Here is a 27,427-nt window from a genome sequence, read left to right as displayed (position 1 = left end):
CTCTCTGACTCAGCCTTCCACTTCCCAGCTTTATTCTCCTCCTTGTCCCGCCTACACTTCCTGCCTAGCCAATGGCCAATCAGTGTTTTAATTATTGACTAATCAGCAACACATTTGACATACAGAACATCCCACAGCACTTCCCCCCTTTTTTTTAAAAAAAAAAAAAAGGAAGGTTTTAACCTTAACAAAGTAAAATTACATATAATTTGGGAATTTGGGCGTAGCTTCTCTTACTACTTCCTGCTGGAGGGGGGCGCTGTATCTTATGGGGATACAAAGAAAATTTTAGGATCATGGAAAAGTCCATGAGGGTGTATCGTCTGAGCCAGTTGCCTTCAAACCATTCTGGATGTTGGATCATCTGGGCCATGGTGTCATCGGAGACTTTTCAGGGGGTCTTGGCTGGTCAAACCTGATGTGTCTTAATCTGGAACAAATCCATAGCCTCTGGCTTTCTGTGGGAACAAAAGCAGAGTCTCCTTTCCAAAGTAACATATCCTTATATCCAAATTTTGAAGTCAAGGCACCTTTAAAATATACATTTTGGCATAACTCAACAGCTTTTACAATCAAATATTTTTCTGCAGTTAAAAGTCCCAAAGACAACACAATGCAGATTCTCTGTGTAATATCCATTTTTACGTGGCTTATTTTCTATATTTTACTGTCTCTTTAAAGACTTTATTTTTTTAAAACTATGTATTTGTTTCTATAACTCTATATATCACCTTTTTTGTCTCTTTCAAGCCTACGTATCTTTTACACACATTGTAAACTATTACATCTGAATCTGTCTTATTGTGAATCTATTGCCTTAAACTGCAGCAGCTGTAGCTGCTGGCTCCACCCACCTTAGCTTCCCAACATGGCATTTTCCACCAGCTCTGGGAGCTATCGTGGGTCTCTATGCTTTTATCCAAGCAGTGTGTAGCCCAGAAACCTCTTTTTTTTGTTTTGTACTAGCAAAGGCTAAATCCACCATGTAGCTTAATGTGCCACTTGCAGAGGCCTCATTCCCGCCATACTGCAGGTTGAGCGCACATGCTAGGAACCCACCAGTAGCTCAAACTGGCAGCTGCCGCTCATTTGAGAGAGACGATTAGGAAGCTGTTTTTAGCTCCGTTTTAGAATCTTTTCTCAGTTTTTAGGTGGAAACTCTTGCCACCACGTTGGACGCCATTTGTAGTTGGAGTTTTCCTGCCTGGCCCACAGTCAGGGCAAATCTCTCTCACCTGCCAGTCCCACAGCCGTCAGACCCGACCAAGTAAACACAGAGACTTGTATTGGTTTCAAACTGTATGGCCATGGCAGGCTTCTTGCTAACTGTTCTTTCAGCTTAAATTAATTCATTTTTATAAATCTATACCTTGCCACATGGCTCGTGGCTTACCGGCATCTTCACATGCTGTTTCTCATCGTGGCGGCTGGCAGTGTCTCTCTGACTCAGCCTTCCACTTCCCAGCTTTATTCTCCTCCTTGTCCCGCCTACACTTCCTGCCTAGCCAATGGCCAATCAGTGTTTTAATTATTGACTAATCAGCAACACATTTGACATACAGAACATCCCACAGCAGTTCATGTTGGGCTAGTAGCTCTCCAAGGACACAGTTGTCCAACTATTGTGGCTGGAGAGGTGAGTCCATTGGTCATGCTAGAATCATTGTCTTGTTTTGTTTGGCTCCCACGGTACCCATCATATGAAGAGAAATAGATGGGGCAATTATCCTATTGGTTCAGGATCTGGATAAATCTGTGTGTTAACAGGAAATGGTATTTCTCACCATGCACAGCCCAGGCATGGGCAAAGGGAATTGTATTTCCTGGGAAAATTGTACAGCTTCTGCACAATGCTCACTGTAGGGAATGCCTTGTTTCCAAGGGGTGGTGCAGAAGTTTGCTTTATAAATTCTCTGGTTTTTCTTCATAGAGAAAACACCATGACCAGGTGTAGGTTGAACCTTACTGACATCTCATGATGGAGTTATTTTTTATAGATTGAATACTCTAGATTAATCATGGCCAAGAAGTTTTGAGCAAAGCACAAAAGACAAATTTCACTCACCCAGTATTTTGGGTTCCAAGGATTAGGAGGTCAAGAAAATCTAAGCCTTATCAATTTATTTTAGAATCAACTGAGACTGAATAAATGTCAGGGCAGCTGCAGGCTTATGTCCTCCATCACTGCTCAGGTAGGAGGACCTGGCTCCAAATGGCTGACGTGCACCACCACCGTCTGTTGTGTTCTGCCTCGTGGACAGATCTCAGAATCCGTTTCTGTTTATGTGATGAAAGGGTCTAGAAGGTGTTTGCTACTGGAAATAAAGCCTCAACTTTAGGCCACAGCTTGCAAGAATTCACTGTCCTGAAGAGATTAATTCTGGCTCATCGTGTTTTTACCAATCTCACTAATTTTCTTGCCTCAAGAGAGTAGGTCATTTAAAAATTTATTTTTATGTTGTTATACTGTTTTTCATTGCATTTATTCATTATACATGGGACTGTAGGACATTTTTCCAGAAGGATATAGGGTATGAATTAAAATTCATTCTATGAAAAGTTTTGGAAGCTGAGAATCAAAGCGTATAGCTTAGGTTAGAATATTTTTAGTATCCTGGGAATTTCATTTGCAAAGCTTGGGTGTAGCTGGTTCTGCCCACTGGCATCCTACCCATGGTATACCAGCTCAGTGTCCCGATTTTCATATTTTCTCTTCATGGCTTGACCATACCAGTCATTGCTTCTAGGACCTCCTGGGCTGGGGAAAAGATGACTGTGGGGCTGAACACTAGCAATGAGTTATTTTCAACATCCCTTCTTGCATCTGTCAATCCTAATTTCACCTGGTCTGAAAACACGGAGAAGAACTATGGACTGTACTGGTAATGGTGATCCCTCCCGGAACTGACCTTTCCATCACTGAGGCTCCCCTTGAAACCTGAGACGACAGTGCTCAAGGTGTGGAGGAAACCACAAGGGGACCAGTGAGTGGTACTCCTCAGAAACGAGAGCAGCCCCTCAGCTCCCACTCACTGGTTCAGGGAATGATCAACAGGCTTGGCTGTTCTTGAGTTTCTGGCACACGTTGCCTTGACTAAGGCCACTGTGACGCCAACCTTTATAGACAGGACTACAGTGGGACTTCCTACTACAGCTGCCACCAACCCACAGTGATGACCGATGCAGGAGAGGGTCCCAGGTGGGAGCATAGTCCATTTGAAAGCCAAAGGAAGGTTAGACTCCACCCATTCAAATAGGATCGATACAGAAAAAAAAGTCCATTTTTAATATATGGAATGACCCATTATCATTCTGCACACAGCAGCGTGCTTGGAGAGGTAGGTGTCCAACCACAGTCAAACCAATTTGTATCTCATGTGACTTTTGCTGCTACCGGATAAGCACAGGTACTCATTTGGCCTAGAGCAGGAGACTGTCCTGCCACAGGTACAATGGTCTCTGACTGTGTCTTCCAGTGAGAAGCAGTGAAGACTACCGAAGAGGGTCCTAGATAGGCCAGCAAGGGGGCCGCTGACACCCACTCGGCAACAGAGCATGCGTGGAGGCAAACTGGCTGAGGATAGGTTGGTTTGATCTCTGTTACAACCGAAACTCCTTTAGGGCTGGGAGACAGCTGTGGGTAAAGGGCTTGCCTTCCCCAGAACCCCAGACCCCATGTAAAATCGGGGCACACCTGGCAGCAGCTTGAGTCTGCAATCCCAGCACTGTGGAGGCGAAGGCAGAAAGGTCCCTGCAGCTGAGGTCTAAGTTCAGGGAAACAATGTGTCTCCAGAGATGAGGCAGAGAAAAGGGAGATCCCCATCATGTGCCCTAACTACTCATGGCCCCATGGTTTTCTAGATGTATCATAGTATTTCATTATGTTTTATCATCCAATTACGCATCCATAAGCACTATCATTAGTTCTGACATTCACAATGTCATGGTCTGTCCTTGAAGTTTGTTTTCGTCTGTGGGTTACTCTTTTGTTTGTTTCTTCTCCTCCCATCTTACCTGTTTGTAGAATTGTGTGGTTGCATTTCTCATGGTGTTGTTTTGGCATGTTCTTTCATAGCTTCTGAAACAGCAGCTGGCTTTGGAGACTTGACCAAACATGTTTGATCTCTTTGTAGAACTTTAAGGGGTTCTGTGACTTTTCATCAAGGGGAAGGTAATATTATCAGTCTCTTTGAGATGCTGACATTCACTGATGCTCAGTGCTTGCGACCATTAATTCATTAGGATTGTGATGTGAAATAACCTAATTTTAGCATCTTGGTTTTTATTTATTACCTATAATCATTTTATGAAAAGACACTTGCCAGTCAAGAACTCAAGTACCAACTTCTATGGTTCATAAAGAAAATGCAGGATTATAAAATTATTGTATCCTCTATTTTAGGTTTTATTATTTTTATTTTATGTGTATGAGTGTTTTATCTGTGAACCATGTACATGCAGTACTCACAGAAACCAGGAGATGGCATTGGAGCGCCTGAAACTGGATTTAAGGGTTGTTGTGAGCCTCTATGTGGGTGCTGGGAACTGAATTCGGTTGCTCTGTACTCTTAACCATTGGGCCATCTCTCCAGACCTGTTGAGTCTTATTGTGCACCCTAGCATCCAGATAACTGACTGGTGTCTTGTTCTCCTGAAGAATAAACTGACATCCAGTCGATGTGTGTCACCACGACTGTGATTCTTTGTCTTTGAAAGCCATACTCGCTCATCTTTCCCTGATGGAAAATTCCTCACATTGATTGCCAAGTTCTTTACTATAACTGTAGTGTCTGGCCTATCCAAATGTCTTCACTAAACGTATGCAGAACCTGCCCCATTGATTTCTCTAAGAATTCATTGTGTGTGCATGCTTTCTGTGGTCATTGGTACTGTTGGGTCAATATCCAAAGACCTAAACAGAAAGACTCACTTGATGTGCTTAAGAAATATTAGCTCCAGTACTCAAGTGTTAATTTGTGACCACTGGATTTTATATCAAAACAGGAATTTCAGATTGACCTGACTTCTAAGAAACAAGGCTTTTCTAATATCTTCAGAGAAGAGCAGTCCTGGCATGGGACAATCCCATCTTTTATGCTTTGACCACAGTATGAGCATTTGAGATATTCCTGACCTCAGTGTTTCCTTGGCTTATTATGGCAAGATGTCATTCTACAGCATATATTTGGCCCCTCTGAGACTACTCACAATAAAACACATTGCAAGTGTGTGTGTGTGTGTGTGTGTGTGTGTGTGTGTGTGTGTGTGTGTATACAACCTTAGGTATCACTCTCAGGAATGCCATCTACCTCTTTTGAGTCAGGGTCTCTCACTGACCTGGAGCACTAGCTACCCACCCAGCCCCCGGGAGACCCCTGTCTCTGCCTCTTTAGTCCAGTGATTACTTAACAGTGATGCTGATATCAGAGAGGAGCATTGCTGGGGTGGGGGTGGGTAGTGGCGTGCAGTGATACAGAGCTGATGGCACCCAGCAAAGCAGTGCAGCCCCCTACTCCATAGTCACTGTAGAGCCATGTGAGATGTTTCTGTTTTTATTGCAAAACCTACTTAGACTAACTGGGATGCTTTTGGAAATCTTTATCTTTTTTTTTTTTCTTAAAAAGTCTAACTAGATCATTATTAACTGGGAAGCAGAAAGCATCTGTGGTTTCAGGTTTCACAACCTGAATGTGAAAAAGAGACCATCCCTTTAAGGGCCACCTCACACATTAGGGAAATGTCTCCCCTGTACCTGATACTTCTCTTATTGCTGTGATAAATGACCAAAGCAACGTCAGGATAGAAGGGTTTATTTTGGCTCACAGTTTGAAGATACTGTCCAACATAGAGAAAAAGGCTCGGGCAAAAGCAGATCCAGTTGTGACAGCTGGAGTATGAGATGACTTGTCACACTACACCCTCAGTCAGAAAGCAATGAGAAGTGAATGAGCCCCAGCCTTCATGTCTCACTCACCATGAAACTGTGCACTGAACAAAACCTTTCTCCCTTAAGTCCATTATGGAGGAAAAGATCCGGGCAAGAGAGCTCAACTCACTTTCTTCTTTTTATTCAGTCTAAGTTCCCAGCCATAGGATGGTTCTACCCACACTCAGGGTAGGTCTTCCCTTCTCTGTCATTGGCCTCTGGAAACACTTGTACATAGACAAATCCACAGGTGTATCTCCTAGGTGACTCTAAATCTTGACAATCACCTCATAGCAAATCTCACACATTTCTTTGGCCCACATTATGTACTATTCCTCGACATCCCAGACATGCTTTCAAGAGAATTCTATTTATAGGTTGACTTAGGCCCAGGAACAACAACTAGTCACTTGTAAAGACTATGGAGTATGGAGTCACCATAGTTTCCTTGAACTTAGTGGGTTCACCTGGCAGTTTGCAGTCAGTCCCTCTCACTGTGTAGGACTTACATGCAGAGGATGGCATCAAAGGGAGAGAAACCCCAGGTGTCCGTTATCCCAGGCCTTACACTTGTATGTATCCCTTTCATTTGACTGCAGTGTGTGAGTAAGTATTGATCGATTACAACAGAGAAAAGGAAGAAGAGCAGCCTCACATGATACGAAGCATCCCAGGATATGTGATGCGGCTGGAGATATCTTTGAAACTATTCTGAGTTTTATTTTAAGTTTCACTGTGTATGAATTACACAGACAACCCTGTCACTCCTTTAGGCCTCTAAATGAGCTCAGTGACAGCCAATTTGTCCAAAACATGACTAAACTTGCCTTTAAGATGTGCTGTGTGCTGGGAGACTTATTGTAATAATTCCCATGCTTCTTATACCCCCTCTATTCTAGGTCAGAAAATGCCTTGTGTTCTACCCCCGCTCCCTGTGATTTTTCTAGACCCAAGTCACTGTCTGCCTTTCCTTTCAGCTTTCTAGACTTTTATGCTTTTCTTAAAACCCACAATATTAGCTCATTTTCTCATCTCTGTGGCCAAAGACCTGGCAATCATGGAGGGAAAGTGTGAGATTTCCTGTGAGTCAAGTTGATTGTCAAGATGTAGAGTTACCAAGGAGACACAGGTGACTCCAGGTATGTCTGTGTCTGAGTGTTTCCAGAGGCCATTGACAGAGAAGGGCAGACCTACCCTGAGTGTGGGTAGCACCATCCTATGGGCTGGGAACTTAGACTGAATGAGAATGTAAGTTGAGCACCAGCATGAATCTCTTGCATCTTTCTGACTGTGGGTGCGGTGTGACCAGCCACCTCTCACTCCAGCTGTCAGAGTTGGATCTTCTCTTGCCCAGGTCTTTCACTCCATAATAGACTTAAGGGAGGAAGGTTTTGTTCAGTGCACAGTTTCATGGTGAGTGAGACATGAAGGCTGGGGCTCATTTTGTGCCAGTGGTGACTTGGGGTGTGATCTATGTGTCTAGATTGGGACATAAAGATTTAACACTAGAATCAGGCTGTCCATAACCCATAAGCTTCACCCCTATAGCCTTATGTCCGCCAGCTAGGCCCCATGTCCCAAACTATCCACTGACTTCCCCAACAGCACCAGCAGCTAGGACACAAGTGTCAAACCCAGCACCTGAGGTGACACTGCACAGCTGCTAACATCCTTCTCTATGAAGCCTGTCATTGACCATCTCTGCCTTCGGGTCCTTCCTGCCATTTTCTTCTGCAGATGTTGGCATGCATTCTCTGTTCACTTCATTTTAATCAATCTGAGGAGTCTTTGACTTTATGTCTTTGAGCTCTTACTGACATCTTGTATTATTGATTATCGTCTTCTTGAAGTGGAGACCTTTGATGTCTGAAAGAGTCCCATGGAAAGGATCTGTTCTTCTTGTTACCAACTCAACAAGGGAAGGACTGGAGATTTTGTCATTTTTAGACCCAAAGCTCCCATTTATTAAGTCGTGGCTATAAGTCTGATGCAGTAACACATGCCTACAGCTATTATCTCAGCTCTTCACACATATACTCAGAAACACTCTGTCTGGTAGGTTAAACAAAAACCTGTCTCAAAATAGTTGAGGTAAGGAACGGAACTATGTGAGAATACTAGAGAAACTGTTAGGACCTTATCAAAAACTCATCTCTCACTCCACTCTGTATTCCATCTCTTTCATCAGCTTCCTTAGGTTTAATATTAGGGAGAATCTCTCTGCAAGATTTGCAGCTTCACATCTAAATAGTTCTTAGAGGGAGAGAGAGGAGACTGAGGGATTGAGATTGATTTTTAGGATCTACCAATGGTTGGGTGAGGGTGAACACACTATGTGGCTTCCTAGAGCTTGGTATTGCATTCTTAGTCCTGAGCAGTCATCCATAGAGTTTAAAGGGATTCAGGTCAACTCTCTACCCCAAACTCTGAAGATTGACAGGCCTGGCTGTCTAATGGGAAATTTACACTGTTTAGCTATGGACAGGATTTGGTTCTACAGGTGAAGTCATGTGGCCAGAGTCCTTCAGATGTGCATTGACTCTGGTACCAGTTTCCATACGTAGCAGTGTTTCTATTAAACCATGTCTGAATGTCAACATTCATCAATCATATCTACTGTAGAGGCCTTTTTTTGGTACTTGGTGCTTCTATTTTATTTAATCTCTTATTGTCTACTGTTATCTTTAGTGAATATATGTTTGCTGAGTGATTTGATTTCCTTACCTAGGATGTGATCCAGTCACCAAGACCCCTTACCTAGTTCTTGGCATCTGAACACTTTCATAGATCCCAGTGGACTCAGAGAAGTCACACACAATGGGGAGATTTATGATGCTACTCTGCAGGTTCAGAGATAAGGAAGCATTGGCCAGTAAGACTGCCCTTTGTTGCCTAATCAGGTGCCTGAGTAGAAGCCGGAGATTGTGGCTGTGTGACCTGGAAGAGCCCAGTATCTCCCAGAAGGAAGATGTGTATCCTCTATGGAGACCTCATGCCAGGCTTAGTGAGCTGTGGACCCTAATGACCTGGCTCTCAGAGCACAGAGATGAAAGTAGGGAGATCCTGTTATCTCTGGCACTTCCTGAGATGCAGGGGCCTGCTCTGTTCCTGCTTGGGCCTGCAGTGAGCCCTGCTATTCAGGTTCTTCCTGCCTCCTCAAAGCCAGGGGGAGACCACCCACTGTCTCACAGTACCTCAGGTCCTCCCCTTTAAGAATTCCAGATGCCCAAGATGAGTTTTCTATAAATGTTTATGTTATATTTCAGGTACTATCTTTTTTTAGTCTATGGACATAGAAACCCATGATTTCCTATAACCCCGTACTCTAGACATTCTGGACACTGTCCCACGTTGACATCTTTCTCTGCTAATGACTTTTGCATCTTTGAAGTACTTGGATCACAGCTTCTTTACTAGTGAGTTTAATGACTTTGTTTTCTGTTTCATCTAGCAAAGTACGTTGCAGGCATTGCTCAACAATATATTTAATTTGACTTAGGATTCATACAAGGGTTGAGACTGTCTGTGATACTAATATTAGGATCAGAATTTACATCTTATTCATGGAAAGGGCTTGGGTTCTGCTGTTACTGTGTAAGATTTGTGCTGAGAACTTTGAGCATTGAACAGAATTTACCAGCCCAGCTCTCAGAATGGTATGTTGATCCTACCCCTTTTATCAACTAAGTCTTTTTTGTTGTTGTTTCACCCACTTTGTGTGTGTGTGTGTGTGTGTGTGTGTGTGTGTGTGTGTGTGTGTGTGTTCTTCTACCCTTGCATGTGTGGAAGTATTATGCTTCTCCTTATTTTTGAGACAGAGTCTCTCACTGAACCTGGCTGGCCAGCAGAGGTCCCAGGACGTTCCTGACTCTTTCCTGTCCCCAGTGCTGGGGTTACAGATGTGTTTACATGGGTGCTAGGTTAGCCAAGCTTAGGTGCTCATGCTTGTATAATGGACAATTTACCCACTGACCTACTGCATAGCCCCTACTCCTTAACATAAAGCTTAGGCGTTAATGTGGGCTTTCTTTTTGATTTAGAATATAGAATTTGATGTTTTCTTAGGGGTTTTGCTCTAATCAGGAACAATGACTTTGTGTGGTGAAAAACATTAGAATATGGTATGGTGTCTAAGTCAAGCTAGCTGCCTGTGGTAGTTTCCTCTGATCACAGTGGTATGAAAGCTGGAAGGAGACAGATTGTTCCACGGAATGTGGTCCATTAACACTGAAAGAAACGGATTAGTAGACTATCTTCTCATGACCACTCTACAGCGCTGAGGAAACTGGGTCTGCCCACCTCCTGACTCTGTCTCTAGTGAAGTCATATTTTACCTGTAGTCTATGACAATTGGCAGAGGGTTTATATACCTATCTTGCTTCTTACTTAGCAGGGGACATCCACAACTAACTGATGAGACATGAGGTGAGCCTTCATCAGCTGTTTTGATAGTCTTTGCTGTCACAGTTGGGCTTTTCTGGTCTTTTTCTTTCTTACACCAACCCCAGGAGGCCAAAAAGAAAAAAAAAAGGAAGAAATATAATCTGCTGTAGAGATGCCTCTAAGATAGTTGCTTGGCGGGAGCGAGGGATTCTGGGAGAGAGCCTGAAAGAGGACAGGACTAGGCAAAGGTGGTGTGGACAGGGGTTTTCAGAGGCACGGGGTAGCAGCATGGCACTGGACATAGTGGTGTTCGTTCTGCAAGGTTCTTTGTTAAAAACGTCTAGGAAGGTAGCAGTCCTGTCTAGTTCCTGTTCTGGGGAGGGGCAGCTATGCAGCTTCAGCTCAACCCGGGTGCTCCAGTCGTGGGTGACAGCGACAGCATTCCAGTTTCCTTCCCATTCACGAACTTCCTACTGGAATGCTGAGCACCTGGGCTGTTTTCCTATTCCCTATATATATATTTGTCACATGTGTCCCTGTTAGATGAGGGGAAGGCCCGAGGCTCTGTCTGTCCATGATGCTACATGGTACTGTGTCATAGCACACTGGTCTGGAACACAAGGACATTTGCACATCCAACCCTTTGTGAATAGCAACTCAAGGAACCCACATTAGCTTGTGAACCATGTTTTCCCCAGGAGTAAACAGTGTATGTACGTGGCTAGGATCTTAGCTCTTGAATGCTGACTTTTTCTCCTAGTGTGAACCGAGTATTTGTTCATATTTAGACAGCTTCTAGGTGGAGGTAATTTAGGCATTTAATCAGATATAAAGCTATGCTAAAAACAGGAATAGCTCATTATAGATTCACAGATCTGTATATGTGTGTGCTCAGGGATGAAAATAATACTGGGATACATTTCAGAGGAAAGAGATGAGTGAAAATAAGAAAAAAAAAACCTAATGGATTTGAGCCCAAGTAAATGAAACTCTATTATTTAATTATAGTATCCGACTGTGAATATAAATGGAAGATGAGCAAGAATTTTTTCCCCTGCTTGGATTATAGAAGATTTCATGACTAAAAGGGAAAGTCTGTCACTCAGAGCTCCACACTAGAGGTCTGATTCTTCATAGAGTGAATCAGGGAACAGAGAAAATATTTTGGGAATTGAGGACGATGTCTTTTGCACACACTCAAGGTTTTTATATCTAAAATGAGTAAAATTGTACATTGGAATAAAGGTCTTGTCCATCCAATTTCCAATTCTGTGTTGCCTAGATAGAGAGGAAAATGTCTCACTCTACAGAGGAAGTAGAGTTACGATTTCCTTTTTGAAACCTTGCTGGGCTCCTGTCTGAAGTATCGATGATCAGGCCATGTATTTGTTATCCATTGCTGCTCTTGGCAAGTGGGTGCATTGCAGCCCTGGTTTCCTGGTTCTGTGCCAGTGCAGATGACTGGGGGTAGTCCATCTGCCATGTTCTTATTTTGCCTCCCTTAAGGAAATGAAGTGTAATTGAATGCCAAGCAGACTGTTAACACATTGGAAAGAAAAGTTAATATTTTTTTCCTCTCTCAGTGTCTCTCAGTACCTTCAGACCCTGGTTCTAGCTCAGCTCTGCAGTTGACTCATCTTGACCTTGGGGAGTTAACTTTATATGTCTGCAATTGATTGTTGGTAAGGGAACTGTTCAGCCTGTTTATATTCCTAGCAGGCTATGAATTGTTGAGAGTTCATGGTATGATAAATAGACTACGTGGAGTTTCAAAGACTTTTCTAGAGTCACGATTTTGGTCTTTTTTAAAACTGCCTATTCCAAAGTGGTATAAATCAAAAGATAGATACCTTGAGGTTTTGAATGAGATTTTTTTGTCCCTTATTTCTGTCATCTGTCTTGGGAGTGTAGATATATGCTTTTGTTCTGTATGGTAGAAAACAGGATAATGTTATGCATAGTTACATTTGTCTAGACATTTGAATTCTTCATTTACTGTCTTTACCAGTTTTCAGAATTATTCAATAGAGCACACCTTATTGATTTATGCCATACTCCATTCAAACTGGTAAGCTGGTGACACTAGCTTAGCATGATGTTATGTATCTATAATGCCATATACCTAGAGAAACTGCTAAGAAAAAAATGAACGGTTAAAAAAAACACCCACAACTTAGGAGCATTAAAATGAAGTCAAAACTGAGAAATAAAAATTGAAGGCAGGAAGAAAACAGGAGTGAGAAATGGAGGGAAAAGCCCAGGGGAAAAATGCACTCATAGCCCTAACACAACAATATACACATTAAATGTAAATGATCTAAATACAACAATTAAAAGATACATTGTCAGACCATAAAACAGGATCAAAACAAACCTATGTATAAGAAATTGTTCATCTGGGTGTGGTGGTCCATATCTGTGATCCCAGTATCCAGGGAGGCTGAGGCATGAGGATTGCTATGGGTTCAAGGTCCACTTAGGCTCCATAGTGACTGCTAGGTCAGCAAGGAGCATATTCCAAGACCTTGTCTAAAGAACAAACAAAACAACACAAAAGAAACTATTGAACTGAATAATGTGTGCACTTTGGAAAATGAATGGATGAAAAGATGTATCACAAAATATTAGTGGGAAATGAGAGCTATTCAATGAACTTAAAAGCAAATTAAATCACCAGTTTATAGGATGACATATATTATGTTTTCAGGCAATCCTGAATGTCTGTGTGCTGAGTAACTGAAATGCAAGATAAATGGAAACATGAGAAAATTGGAAATAAAATGGCCAAGTCCACAATGATAACAGAAGATGACAACAACCTTCTGTTTAGAATCATTTCACCACTGCCCCTGTCTCCTGACCTAGTTTTGTTGCCACAGAGGCCTCAGGCTTTTGCTGGACATGCTTGTCGGCTCTCACCACAGGGCCTTTGTTCCTACTGTCCCCTCTGTCTAGAAAACAGCCCTCTCTGCCCTGCTCATGCACCTTAGCTAAGCCTGTGCTCAAATGTCCCCTCATCTTTCCAGAAGTGGTGTTCCCACCAAAATCTGCCCCTTCCCTCACTTCCTCTTCTCTCATCAGAAACAGATGTGAAAGTTTGCAATATTCAGGATCTCAGATACATATTCAGTGCTTTTCCCCTTACTGTCCCCAAATCTTCCTCAAGAGGTGATTAAGGAGGGGTGCAGTCCATCCTAGCTGAGGAGGCGTCACTGCAGGAGTATGTGGTAGCTGGTCATATTGCATCAGCAATCCAGAAACAGCAGACAGGAAGTAGGTCTGGGCTAAACTACCTCAGGGTCCATTCCCATTGACCCACTTTCCCAAGAAAGGCTCTATAACCTTCTAACTGGGCACTAGCACCTGGGGACCAAGTGTCAAACACAGGGGCCTATGGGGGACATTTCATAGGTACACCACTGCAGATAGGAACTTCAAAATCCCCCAGCAGGCTTCTCTATCCTGTATTGTCTTTTATTTGGAGCATTTTATTTGAAATGAACAATGGAATTGTTGAGAATAAGCAATGTAATTCACTCTTTTCCCTGTCACTGAGTACTCTGTGTCCACAGGGTTTTCAGTGTGTTGCTCTGTCGTATGTGGTTGATTGCCTTCTAATAGTGTTTTCCTGAACACCTAAGTTTTCACAGCCATAACACTGCCTGTGTAGACCATGGACCTAAATGAGCTGACTCTAATTTTCTTCTAGACACTCTAACCTGTTGTGGTGCCAAGATCTACTTCCAGAGGATCCTTAGAAGTCGTGGACAAGCCCCCCACATGTGGCAGGTATGACTTCTTCATGTATCCATGGAGATCCTCCATTTAGCCATATAAGCAGTGATGTGGGCATGCATCTAAGTTCTCAGTGAGGTGATTTGGTCTTAAGTTCTTATGGCATAAATCTCCAGCTCCATTAGTTCCATTATTTATTTCCACCCTCTCATCCCTGGTTGAGCATATGTGGACATTTCTCAGAGGCACCTTTATCTGCCCTTTCTATTGTCTTCTTCTTCCTCCTACCTCACTTTTTACAGTGTTTCAGTGGAACTCAGGGCCTCTTGCATTCTAGAATGCTAGGCAAGGGCCAACCACTGAGTTTTATCCCCAGCCACACACTATGATCTGCCTTCAGGAGACTTCTGCCCTTCTGTTACACTTTCCAGGCACACTTTCAGGTCACCCTGAAGCACGGTGCTTGCTCCACAGACTGTGTTCTAGGACATAGTCTGAACATATTACCTTGCCATTTCTGAAATCTAAACTTTACCCCCACAGTGAGTTCTCTCCTACCTTTATCTCCCCATAACAGTTTCACCCTGTAACATACTTTGAACAAGCCCAACTTGGAAACTGCTTTAGTTAAGTTTACTACTGCTGTGATAAAAAATTATGACTAATGCAACTTGAGGAGAAAAGGGTTTATTCAGCTTACATTTCCACATCAGAGTTCATCATCAAAGGATGTCAGGACAGGAACTCAAGCAGAGATGGAACTTGTAGACAGGAGGTAATTTAGAGGCCATGGAGGGGAGTTGCTTACTGGCTTGTTCTCCATGGCTTGTTCAGACTGCTTTCTAGAATCTAGGACCACCAGCCCAGGCATGGCACCTCCCACAATGGACTGGGCCCTCCCATATCAATCACCAAGAAAATGCCCTACAGGTGTGTATACAGCCTGATCTTATGGAGGCATTTTCTTATTGAGATTCCTACCTCTCAGGTGACTTTTTAGCTTCTGTCAAGTTGACATAAAACTAACTACTCAGCACAGAAGTAAAGCAATCACAGTTTTTAAATTTTATCTCCTGGTCAAATTTAGGTCTTAATCAGGCTCCAGACCTTATAGGCTCACTTGTAGATCAAAAAGACTTTTCTGAGAACTTCTGATCTCCAGCCAGAAGCTGCATTATCAGCTGTGCCCAACATCAGGCCACACCCACAGCTTCAAAGTCAACAGCAAACTGTCTCTCCCACTCACGGGGGCTCATGTCAATGGGACTTGCAGTGAGGAGGAACCTTCACATTTTGTTGGTTGTTGTTGGTTTGTTTGTTTGTTTACCAGTCACCTGTTCATTGAGTCATTGGCTGCTGCAGCTGAATTCTAAAGGGTTAGAACACAGAAAAGAATAATGGAAAAGAGCTTGGGGAAATCTCCCATGAACTGGAGCTCTGTTAAGTTAGGTGTGCTTTGTAGTTCTGGTATATATTTAAGTCTGCTTTTGGGGGGATTTGTGTATTTCCCCTACTGGACTCATCTGGCTCCAACTGTCTTATCTTGAGCATGGCTTTTCCTAGAGTGTGCACTGCCTACTTAGTTCCTGTTTCTCGTATAGTCTATTCTCCATGGAGTTCAGTAGTGTTACGTGGATGAGCCTACTGGCTTTCTTGAGGTGCTGTCTAGCTGACTTACACACAGCTGACATGCCCATGAAGCATGCATCTTATTGGTCTGCATGAGCAGGAAGGGGGACAAGTTTTTCTCAGATTCCAGACCTGTTCCTTTCCCAACCCTCTTGACTTCCAGAATTCCACCATGGTAAGCCAGTCTCTAGTCCACTGGGTCTCTGAACCTTGGGGTATAGAGCCTGGTAGGCCTTCTGGAAACTTTGGTGGGTAAACTGCTTGCTGAAAAGTAAGAGGACTGAGCTTGGATACCCAACAGCCATGCAAAAGATGGACCGAGTGGTGCGCATCTGTGACCTCAGAACTGGGGCTTGTTAGCTAGCCAGCTCAGCCAATCAGTGAACTCCAGATTCAGTGAGAGGCCCTTTGTCCAAAATAAGGTGTAGATGGTTAGAGAAACATAGCTGATGCCATAGAATCAGAGAAGTTCCATAGTTGATTTCCCATAAAGCAAGAGGTTTGTTCAGCATCCCACTGAGCCTTGAAACCCCCCTGTTAAATTTTAAAGCCATCAAACTCCTCCTCAGTTTCTTTCAAATTCTGGATTTGGAGCTGGTCCTTTACTTGTGAATTTCCCAACTGTTCAATGAAGGTGCCTCGGTTGAATCTTCCAGTCAAAGATCTGATCATTCTACTCCAAATAGGGAAAGTAGAAGCAGGAGAAAACTCATGTGTGAGAGTGAAGAACATTAAGGTTGTAGCTGTCCTCCCCTCATGATACTCCCCGGTCTGTCCAGGGTCTACACCTGTCTTGACTACACTGAATTTTCATGCCGAGGGGTTGATCTCTCCTCTTAAGTTAGCTAACCTGTACAAAGGTCTCTCCTAAGCCCACTGCTGCGTATAGGAACAATTCTAGTTTCCCAGAGGACATCGAGCTTTTGGTACTCAAAATCGCATAGTTGGTTCTTCCCTCCCCATGCCTTCTGTTCTGTGGATATTTTCCCATTGATGGAAGTCTGGGGTGTAACCATTCAAAGGGTTGCCCATGGGAAGGAAGTTGTACTTGTGTAAAAAAGGCCAAATATTTCTAGTGTTCTGTTCTGCTAAAGAAATAAGCCTTTGCTCTTTGGGCTCTTTCCATGTTGTTCTAGTTTTTATAACAGCTCAGCATATTTTATACTAAGGGTTTACTGTGGAAGTTTGAGAGGGCACCCCTGGGAATATGTCTCATGCAGGTGGCCTTCGAACAACAGTCTATTGTCTCAGAGGTCTAGGGTACTGATGTTCACAATAATGGAGCCAGCAAGGGTGGGCCTTTCTGAAGGTTTTGTGGAAAGGTGCCTCATTGTTTCTCTGTCTCCTACATTGTTCCTTCTCATGTATGTTCTGGGGTTTGGATAAGTAAGTGTCCCTCAAATACCCACATATCAAAAGCATGATGCCCTTTGTGTGCCAGTGGGAGGCAAGTGGAGCAAAGAGGTCAGACGTGGTGTCAAATCTTTAGGTTTCAGGGTTATGGGTGCCTCCATATTGACTGTGCTACCTCGCCCGGTGTTTGTACCTCTCTCTGGCTCGTAATATGAGTGGCTTTATTTCACTGCATGCCTCAGCCGTGATGCATTATGGGCATCAAACTGGTGGGGCCCAGTGACCCTGGACTCACTTCTAGAAACGTGTTCCAAAATAACTCTTTTTCTCTATGTGAAGTATTTGCCTCATGTATTTTGTTACAGTGATAGAAAGTTAACATCACACATCTGTCACTATGTCCACATTTCCCTGTTCTGTTTATTTGTTTTGGTTTTTCAAGACAGGGTTTCTCTGTGTAGCCCTGGAACTTGCTCTGTAGACCAAGTTAGCCTTGAACTCAGAGATCCACCTGCCTCTGCTTTTGAAGTGCTGGTATTAAAGGCATGCTTCACCATGCCCAGCTCCATCTTATTCTTTTGGCTGACCGCCCACATGAATGACCTCATTTTAATGAACCACATTTAGCGAGACTAGGTCACATTCCAAAGTACTGGGGATAGACCATCCCAGGCCAGCACGACGGCTGGCCTGATAGACTGACACAGGTGCTTGTTGCCGAGGCTGACTACTTGACTTCCAGCCCTGGAACCCAGGTGGGGGAAGAGAGAACTAATGCTCTAAAGATGCCCTATGACCTCCACATAGGCAACATTGACACACGCCTGCCACCCTCATAAATAATAAGTGTAAAGAGAAAGAATTTCATCATCTCAGTTTTGAGGGAGACACTATTTAGCCTGGAGGGCTAGGACTCAAGGAGGCTGAATTCAAGTGTCTTTAAGGTCACACAACTTTAAAGTCACAGTGCAGAAATTCTGGGCCATGTGGAGCAAAAAGAGAGTCTCTCTTTTCCAAATAGCTATATTCCACCCAGAAGTAGCTCTCACATAAACATGAAATTGTGCCACCCCTGAGTGTCCCAGGAATCACAAGCCCCCAGAGCCAGTGGTCCAAGCTGACATCATAGTCTTGGCTAGAAAACCAATTTGTGGCTGAATTCACCAAACAGGTAATGCAAGATTGAAGAGTTTCCTCAGCTATTAAAATGGTGCAGTGTTCACTGGTATCCTTCTGTGGCCTGGAGTTGCATTTCGGGGGCCCTTGACCTGTATCCATGTTTAACTAGGCTGTGTGTGTGGTCTCCTTCACAGGAGGCATATCTAAACAGAACATAATAAAACAACATGGTGAAAACATACAAAAGAATAAAGATAAACTGTTTGCTTGAAGTCCCTTCAAGGGACTTTCAGAATAATGGGATTAGCTAATGGCTTTGCGAGGAAAGGGTGAACTGTGTTGAACTTCACCAGGGGTATTATTTGAAACTCTGAGGTTGTTGTGAATGTTTCCCTTTCTGAACCTATTCCGACTGCCTCCTGAGTGGAAGATGAGATTGACATCAGCTTAGAAACCAAGCTTGATGCACAACGGGCCTGATCAGAGTCTGGTAATATCCATCACTGTCTTATTCCAGGTGGTAATCTTTTTTCTTTATCATTTCTTTAGTTAGACCTGATGTATATGCCATCAGATATGTCCATGGTAAGATCTTTCTTGCCAAAACTCTAATGGATGTTCACATACTAAGAAATATGTGTAGTGAGAAATATTTTTTAAAATTTCACTTTAAGGAAATGACATTAGGGAAATTTAGCTAATAGTGTATATGATTTCAAGTAAAGCAGACTGCTGGACATGTAAATAAGCCTGGTGTAGGTGTGTGGGTTTTAAGAGATTGAGTGGGAGAGCTAATGAAAATTAGAGCCAGTTACAAAAATACTATAAATCAAATGTCTTATTATAAATCAAATACAGCCAGCTACAAATACTTTTACATAAAGACTGAAAACCAGGAGTCTGAAAAATCCTACTAGAAAGCTGGAGAGATGCCCAGTGGTTCCGAGGACTTGCACTCTCGCAGAGGTTCCTAGTTAAACTCCCAGCACCCACCTGGCACTCACAACCGTCTGTAACCTAGTCCCAGGGGATCGGACACCCTCTTCTGAACTCCACAAATACCATGTACACGTGCGATGCACATACATACATACAGGCAAAACAGTCACCCATATGAAATAATAAAACAAATGAATCTTTAAAAAGTCCCACTAATGGAGCCAGGCATGGTGGAGTCTGTGCCTGTGATCTCAGCACTTGGAAAGTGGAGGCAAAGGATGGGGAGTTCAGGTCCTCCTCAGCTGCATAGCAAATTCAAGGCCAGCATGGTCTATGTGAGACCCCAGAACCAAACTAAAGAACTTCCTAACAAAAATAACCAGAGAGTTAGCAGGGCCCACTTGCCACTGTTTTCTTCCTGAGTGTTGACTCTAAGGGACCTCATCATGCCAGGCAAGGGCTCCACTCCCAGCCTGGCGTCAGATTATTGATGAACACTCATGTGGTGTGTGGAGATGACTTCAGGAATGAGTGTGTATAGGGCTGCGCTGGCTGACCAATCCTTGTCTCCTAATGACATTATGGTGACCCTAATGTGACAGTGCAGGCTGGGGCTCCTGGTGCACTGATGCCTCTGTGAACAACCTGATGTTCTACCATGTTTGTAAAAGTGTAGTGTGTATGTTTGTTAAGCATAATAAGCACTATGTTAATTGGTTATTGTTATTTAGCATTGTTCTTTAGTAATTTATTATTATTATTATTATTATTATTATTATTATTATTTTGAGATAGAATGTCAAATAGCTCAGGTTGGCTATGAACACCATCCAGATGACCTTGAACTCCTGACCCTCCTGTCTCCAATTCAGAGCACTGAGATTACCCGCTACACTACATTGTGTCACACAAAGGACTGAATCCACGGCTTTGTGCATACTCAGCAAACACTGTACCAAAGTGCATAAAAACTGTATATGATAAAGGAGTCTACTGTGTTTTGTGAGCTGGAGTCCCATGGTATTTACTGTATCCCTTCCTTTGACAGAGAGAGAGAGAGAGAGAGAGAGAGAGAGAGAGAGAGAGAAAAGAATGTGTGCTTTTGCACACATATATGGAGGCATCAGATGTCTTCCTCTAACCTTATTTTTGACAAGCCTTTCACTGAATCTGAAGTCACTGATTGGCTGAGCTGGCTAGCTAACAAACCCCAGTTCTGAGGTCCCAGATGCACACTACCGGGCCCATCCTTTGCGTGGCTCAGTCCTCTCACTTTTCATCAAGTAGTTTACCCACCAGGCTATCTCCTCATCCTGACTGCATTTCTTGACCCCAACCAGTGCACGCTGACTGCTTGAGCTGAACCACTGAGGCGTGTGGAGTAACATTCCTCCTGTGGGTCTGAGAATACAGTCATCTTATGATGTGTTTCTCAGAGCACATCTCCACGGTCAAACAATGCCCAACATTTATATCTCCTTTTCACCAAGTCATTCCACTGAAAAATGCTGAGTTCTTACCCAGTGAAGACTCATGATACTTAAAGTCCCTGCCCCAAGAAACTAATTCATCAGAGAAATGCACATGGAAAGGCTTTTCGTTAGGTGTCAAGCACCACAGCAGGAAGTAGCCCATGGTTGCCATTAACCACATTGTCTGGTCTGAGGATGTTTGCAAGGTAAGTTGGTATAGGAACTTGACTAGAAAGCTGTTAGCAGAAACAAAGAGAGGATCCACTTCACTGAGAGAGACAGGATCTGCTAAGGTATAGGAAGATGGAAATAACACGACAAGGGACCATGAAACAACAGAGAACTCTATTGCGGGGGGAGGGTGGCACCCTGGGAGGACCTGGGCCAGTTATCCCATTGGCAAGGGAAGTTTCCGAGTAGGGAAAGAATGTATCTAGAGTTTCATCTTATACAAAATTGACGTGCAACAACATGATCGGATAGAGAGCTCAGAAGTGACAAACTAAGCTAAGAGACCATCAGGGAGCCAGGAGCAGCAGGCAGCTGAAGGCAGCTCACACGAGCTAGACTTGCTCGGGCGGGCCTCACCGTAAAATGTGTTCATTCACATGCTGTTTGAAAGTAAACTTTGTAGGAACCAAGCTTTAATATGTTTACAATTTTCTTCTCTGACATTTTCATACCTGCGTACATTGTATTCTGATTACAGTCACTTCCGGAGTTCACCTTCTCTTCCCCCCCCCCCCCCCCCCCCCCCCGGCCGCTCTGGACCACCCCTTCTTAACAAGTTCCCCTACTTTCATGTCTTTAAAAAGGAAAAAAAACCTCACGTGTTTGAGTTTCATTTGAGTTGTTTGCAGGAGCATGGGTGGGCACCACACCTGTGGCTACAACACTGAGGAAACTGACACCCCGAAGCCGTCAACTTCCGGCAGCTCCTCAGCTAGGGCTGGGGCCTCATGACTCCCTCCCACCAGGTTTAGAACCTCAGTCATTTGCAGTGCTTTCTCATTCTGTATCATTGCTCCCCTATTACATTTCTATTCCCACAGAGTGACATGGCGCACCCCTACACATTTCCTGCTCACAGCTCTGCATTTTATTGTCTTCATCTCCAAGTTGTGTCAGGCTTCATGGTTATGGATACAGCCCCAAAGTGATGCTGTGGTATGGTAATTTCTTAAAACATCGTTGTAACAAAGGAAAGGAGAAGATGCAGAGGCTAAGGGGTGGGTCGGTCATATTGGTGCAATGGAAAAGCTTGGTCTAGGATTCTCATACTGCGGGGAAAGGTACAGATAGGTCAGGGGCTTAAGCTTTTTATTGGGCATCTTTGTGTGTGTGTGTGTGTGTGTGTGTGTGTGTGTGTGTGTGTGTGTGTGTGACCTCATGTCTTTGTTTTCATGTGTGTTTGTGTGTATGTGTTTATATTTAGATTTACAGAGGTAGATTGACTATGTCAAAGTGTATGAACATTTCAAATGATTGTGTTATCTGTTACTACATTGCTTTCCAGATAAATCTGTGCCAGTTAACCTTTCTATAGTAAATGTGGAAATGAGTTTTCTTCTCCATGTACCCACCAGCCTTGGACATTATAATTTTAGTATTTTTCAAGCTAAATTACTTGGTAACAGTAATTTTAATTTTTCAAGCTAAATTACTTGGTAAAGGTAACCCCCTTCTCATTTTAATCTGAAGCAAGATGGATGCCATCCATTACTGTGTTCTCTCATGGGATCCTGTGGGAGTTATTTACTGTGGTATCTTCCTGAGTGATTTAGGAAGCAGTAGAAGCTGGTTGTAAATCTTTTATGTAAGTAGTGATGTTATATACCCAAATGCTTACACACACACCGAGTATAAAAGGTAGAAATACTTGATAGTCAGGTTGTTCAGATCTAGTGTTGACAAACTTCCTTTGAAAGGCTAGAGCATAAATATGATAGGCTCAGTGGGCAAGGTCAAGATATTGTGTAAGTAAAAATGAAAAATAATTTGCACAAAATTTGACGTAACCAAATCATAATAATACTTGAGTAGTTTTTATGCCGAATATCCACTCAAGAAAAATTGAATCTGAGGGGAGGGTTTTAACTGCAGTTTTGAAGTTTGTGTCTCTGTCATCAGGTTGGTTACACATGTTCAAACTGATGGAAAATATTCAAGCTATTCATATTTGACACAAGGTGGGCTCTTTGAAGGCCAGTGTTGGGCACACTTTGTTTTAGATGGTGACTTGTGTACGTCAATGGCCTGTTGAGCTTTTCTGGTTTTCCATCACTGTGATAAATACTTGAAACATCCTTCAGGAGTAAAAGGCTTATTTTTGCTTGCCATCTTGAAGGATCTCATTCATGGTCAGGTGGGCCTCTGGACAGCATTTGGGAGCCATTAGTGGAGCAGAAATCACTCCACTCAGGGCCAAGAAGTTAAAAGAAAGTGATAAGGAGCTTGGGTCCTACCATGTCTCAAAGACATGCCACCAGTAATCTAGAGTCCACCTCCAAGGAACAATGTTGTGGTGGAGACCAAGCCTTTACCATTTGGATCCTGATGGACATTTGAAATCCAAAGAGCAGTTGCTTTCTTAAAACACTGGTGATGAGTTTCTGTTCCATCAGACTTTATTTGAATCCACTTGGGAATCTATAACATGCTAAAGCATTTATCAAAATGTGTATGTGCACACACATAAACATATGTGTATCTTTGTGTATAATGTATGTAGCTGCGGCTGTGAGATAACTCTGCATTGATAACAGATGTTAGGATTTATCTAGCAACACCTCTATGTTGAAGCACTTTCTCTGTTTGGATGCAGGAGTGAGAAGTGGGAGAGGAAATTTGACTGTACAGACTCCTATTGGGCCTGTGGGGAGAGTGTGTGAATGATCTCTTTTTCCCGAGAGTCTCATTATGCAGCCCTGGTGGGCCTAGAACTGGCCATGTAAACCAGAATGGCCTCCTACCTCTGCCTCCCAATGCTGAGTCACATGCATGTGCCCTACACATGCCATACTCCTGTGTGCGCATGAAGCCACATATGAATGCGTCTTTCATTAAGTTCTGCTTCTGCTAATGTTTGGGGGGCTTGTAGTTTTGCTTCATAGTTACCATTGACAAAGAGAAAGAGAGACTTGAAAACTCAATTTTCTGCAACCCTCCCTCCAAGTCTTTCAAGTCTTAACATTTTTATATTCAAATTTCATTTACTAATCGTTCCCCAGCTAAGCCATTCAATTTCTATGGTTTCAAGAATGAAAAAGGGGGGGGGTGATTAGAAAGACCAGAAATGAAATGGAATGATAACTAAAATGTAAAAAGGCAAGTGAGTCCTTTAACCTACTTCAGAGATTCACTCTTCTATCTTGAAAGTTCCAAGAATTTGATCCTTAAATCTAAGACTTTATTTTTCTTTAGACTTCTAATAAACAGAATTTTGAGAAATCTATCACAATTTTTAGTAAATGTAGCTGTTTTCATGAGCATTCTGATGCATGGATTGAATTTCTTTTTCCCTCCCCCTACCCATTTCCCTCTTTCCCTCTCTGGCCCCTCCCCTCTCCTTATCCTCCCTCTGACAGCATCCCATTGTGTAGTCCTGGCTGACCTGGAACTCCTCATCCCCTTGCCTCTACTTCAGAATGCTGGCATTCTGGTGTGAACACCATGCCCAGCCTTCTGGATCAGAGTTCATAAGACCAATGACTGGGTACAATATAATGCAAAGACTGGGTCTCTTTCTACTGCCTAATCAACTATAATGAACACATGATTAATTCAGTTTGCTATTGTCATTCACATAGCAAACGTTCCTTACCTCTTCTTTATAGATCATTTTGACCTGCCTTTTGTTTAATGGACTGCATGATGCTGTATATTCTCCATATCTATGTCTATAATTCTATGTATAATGTGGGCTATGCATATTTTGACGACAGTGTGTTATTAAATGCTTGCTTTTCTCAGACAGAATCAGCACAAGAGAAAATTGCAGCACGATTAATTTCGGGTTTGTTTCCTTCTTCTGTTTACTTCCAGGAACACTTCGACAAATTGTGTCCCAAATTTATATTTCCGTGGTCTTGACAGTTGCCAGTCTAAAATAACCACACTGTGTGTTCCCCTCCATCCTCATACTATTTCTCTAGCTGCTGAAATGTGTGCTATTTTTAAAATGTTACTTCTGCCCTTTGTATTTTAGACGTAGCAGGCTTTTACACTTTCTTGTAGATTTAGACTACGTTTCTGGATTCCATGAACAAATTTTGCTTCAAACACCAATTACCATCACGTGTCAGCCGGACTCCCAGGCTCTGTGATAGTTCTCCATTACTGCAGTAAACGTGACCCCTCAGCTTATGAAGAGGGGGCAGGGTACTTGACTGACAGCCCTGGGGTTTCAGTACGTGGTCTCTGGTCCTGTTGCTTTGGGTTTAGGGTGAGATAGAGCATCATGGTGGGGTATGTGGTGTGCAGAACTGATCCTCTTATGTCTGAAAAGCAAAAACAGAAGAAAAGAAAAAGACCAGAATCCTCAGTTGCCCTCAGTCCCTACCAACCTAAACTCTCCTACCAAGTCTTAGTTCTTAAATTTTCTAACCTTTCCCTATAGTGCCAGGCTGGTGCCCAAGGCTTGAATGCAGTTATCTTTGATGGACAATCCATAGCTTTCACAACTAATTTTTATGTAGTTATTGTTATTATGATTGATAAACACATGATAATTATTGTTAGAACAAATTGCTTAACCAGATAGATTATGTTTTTTTCTTTTGGTTGTTTCTTAAGACCACATCTCATGTAGCTCAGGCTGGATTTGAACATGCTGTATAGCTGGGGTGGTCTCTGGCCTTCTGATAGGCTTGCCTTCCTTCCCAAGTGCTGGGTTTACACGTGTGCCACCAAGCTGGACTGTTGATGCAATATTCTTCCACCAAAGAAGAATTGCCTGGGAATAAACTCCAAGCAATCTATTAATGGTTGTGGTTGCTTTGGGAAGGCCAGCCATTCTTATCTTTTGGGGAGCACCCATCCAATCGAGGCTCACACTAGGAATACAGGCTATTTTAAGTCAAATCAGGTGTATTGATGTGATTTGCAAACACTTCACTTCATGCAGATGATGCTGGCATCTGCCTACCTTACCAACTCTTTAACATGGTGACACATAAGTGAGGCTGGTGGTCATATTGTCCCATGAGTGTGTCCTGGACCAGTGACTCCTCATGAATGTGGGTACTGAGAAAGAAACTAGGTTTGAAATATCCCAAGCCATGGGATACCATGAAAAGAGCAGGTCTCATCATCCCCTCTGAGTGGGCACTGCCGTGACCTGAAGGCCCTCTGCCAAACCCTTTCCGCTCCACTTGCCATGCCATTGCTGTGTATTTCAGTATTGTCAGCACCTAGACTATATCTGAGTTCTTCCCTCGCAAGAATCCAGTGACAACTGCATTTTATACAGTGATTAATATATCCTGACATTTTCCTTTTTTGACAGTTATTACCCAAATAGAATTTCTCCAAATTCCTCTACTTTAAGGACACAAGCTTGAGACAGTCAGTTGAAGAGTTTGATATATGGAAGTAATTCAGTATCGTTTCTGTGGGTCACATTTTCTTGTTGTTCTTGTCAGGAAGAGGAGAAAAGGAAAGCAGGGAGAAGGGCATGCAGGGAAGGAGGGCGAGACAGAGGGAGGAAGAAAGGGGGAGGGAGGAGGAAGAATGGGGAGAAGGGAAAGGGAGACGGGAAGGGATGGTGGGAGGAAATGAGGTAAGCAAGAAAAGATGATGGGAGATGAGACAGGGAGAAGGGAGGGTGGAGGGTAGAGGACGGAGGGGAGGAGGGAGGGAGGGAGGGAGAGAGAGAACAGAAAAGCAGGCAAGCACAATTTAGAACTCACGAGTCCTTTAAGACATTTTTCTAGATTTATTTGTTATTTATTTATTTATTATCCTACATGTATGAGTATTTGATATTTATTATCCTACATGTATGAGTATTTGATATTTATTTATTATTCTACATGTATGAGTATTTTACCTGCATTTATGTCTGTGCACCACATGTGTGCCTGGTGCCCTCCGAGGTCAGAAGAGGGCAACAAATCATCTGGACTGGGAGTTACAGGAGGTTGTGAGCAGTCATGTGGATGCTGGAAATTGAACCCTGGTCCTCTGTAAGAGCAATAAATGCTCTTAACTGCTAAGCCATCTCTCCAGGCCCCTAGAACTCAAGTCTTTCTCATTGTGGTGAATAGTGGCAGATTGTTTTATGGTCCTAAACATACACAGATTTTGGACAAGTTATCCAGATTTTTGAATTGGACTTCTCCCTTAGGAAGGAGACAAAACACGATTCAGAATTTTTGTTTGTCCAATCTTTCTAGACAACAAGCTTGAGCTCCACGTGTATGTGACTAGAGGGTGGGTTTGTCCTGGGGTGATAGGTCTCAGCTAATTTTAAGCAGTCCCTCCTGCAGAGCTGTATGTAAAATGATATGAGGAGTGAAGCCCAGCTTCTCCCTTCTGTGGGTACATTTTACCTTCAAACACTTCCACAATTGTCACAAGAGCATCTTTCTGGCCCACCCAGCCTTGATGGGCATCAAGAAATGGAGTCAGATCCCACACTGTCCTTTTACAGCATCCTTCCTGGTCACACAAGTGGACAGGAGTTTAGAAAATGCATCTGGGGCACCTCCTCCCACATCCTTCCCTGATGATTTTGGGGTGTGCTGATGGATGGGCAGCGTCTGTTGGAGGAAGTCTGCATGTGTGAGGGTGGACGGCACTGCCGGACCAGCACCAACAGGGTTAAGCAGCTTGCCAGCATGAACAATGAGGACTGGGTAGCTCTAAATGA

General features: G+C 43.1%; 1 protein-coding gene across 6 annotated transcripts in view; it reads left to right on the top strand.

Annotated features, from left to right (window-relative positions):
* The window catches only part of Sox5 (SRY-box transcription factor 5), a 1,013,558-nt gene that overhangs the window by 158,631 nt on the left and 827,500 nt on the right, over positions 1-27,427 (top strand). For 5 of the 6 annotated variants that reach the window (XM_052719126.1, XM_052719123.1, XM_052719125.1 and 2 more), the window contains exon 2: positions 14,019-14,098. The exons of the other annotated variant lie outside the window; for it this stretch is intronic. The gene's annotated coding sequence lies outside the window, so the exon portion shown is untranslated. The remainder of the gene's footprint in view (positions 1-14,018; positions 14,099-27,427) is intronic. 6 annotated transcript variants of the gene reach the window in all.

This window comes from Peromyscus californicus, unplaced genomic scaffold (assembly GCF_007827085.1).
Source record: "Peromyscus californicus insignis strain IS unplaced genomic scaffold, ASM782708v3 Scaffold_6__1_contigs__length_162567912, whole genome shotgun sequence".
Classification (NCBI taxonomy): domain Eukaryota; kingdom Metazoa; phylum Chordata; class Mammalia; order Rodentia; family Cricetidae; genus Peromyscus; species Peromyscus californicus.
Note: the sequence above shows the minus strand (reverse complement) of the source record. Positions and strands in the feature narration are given on the sequence as shown.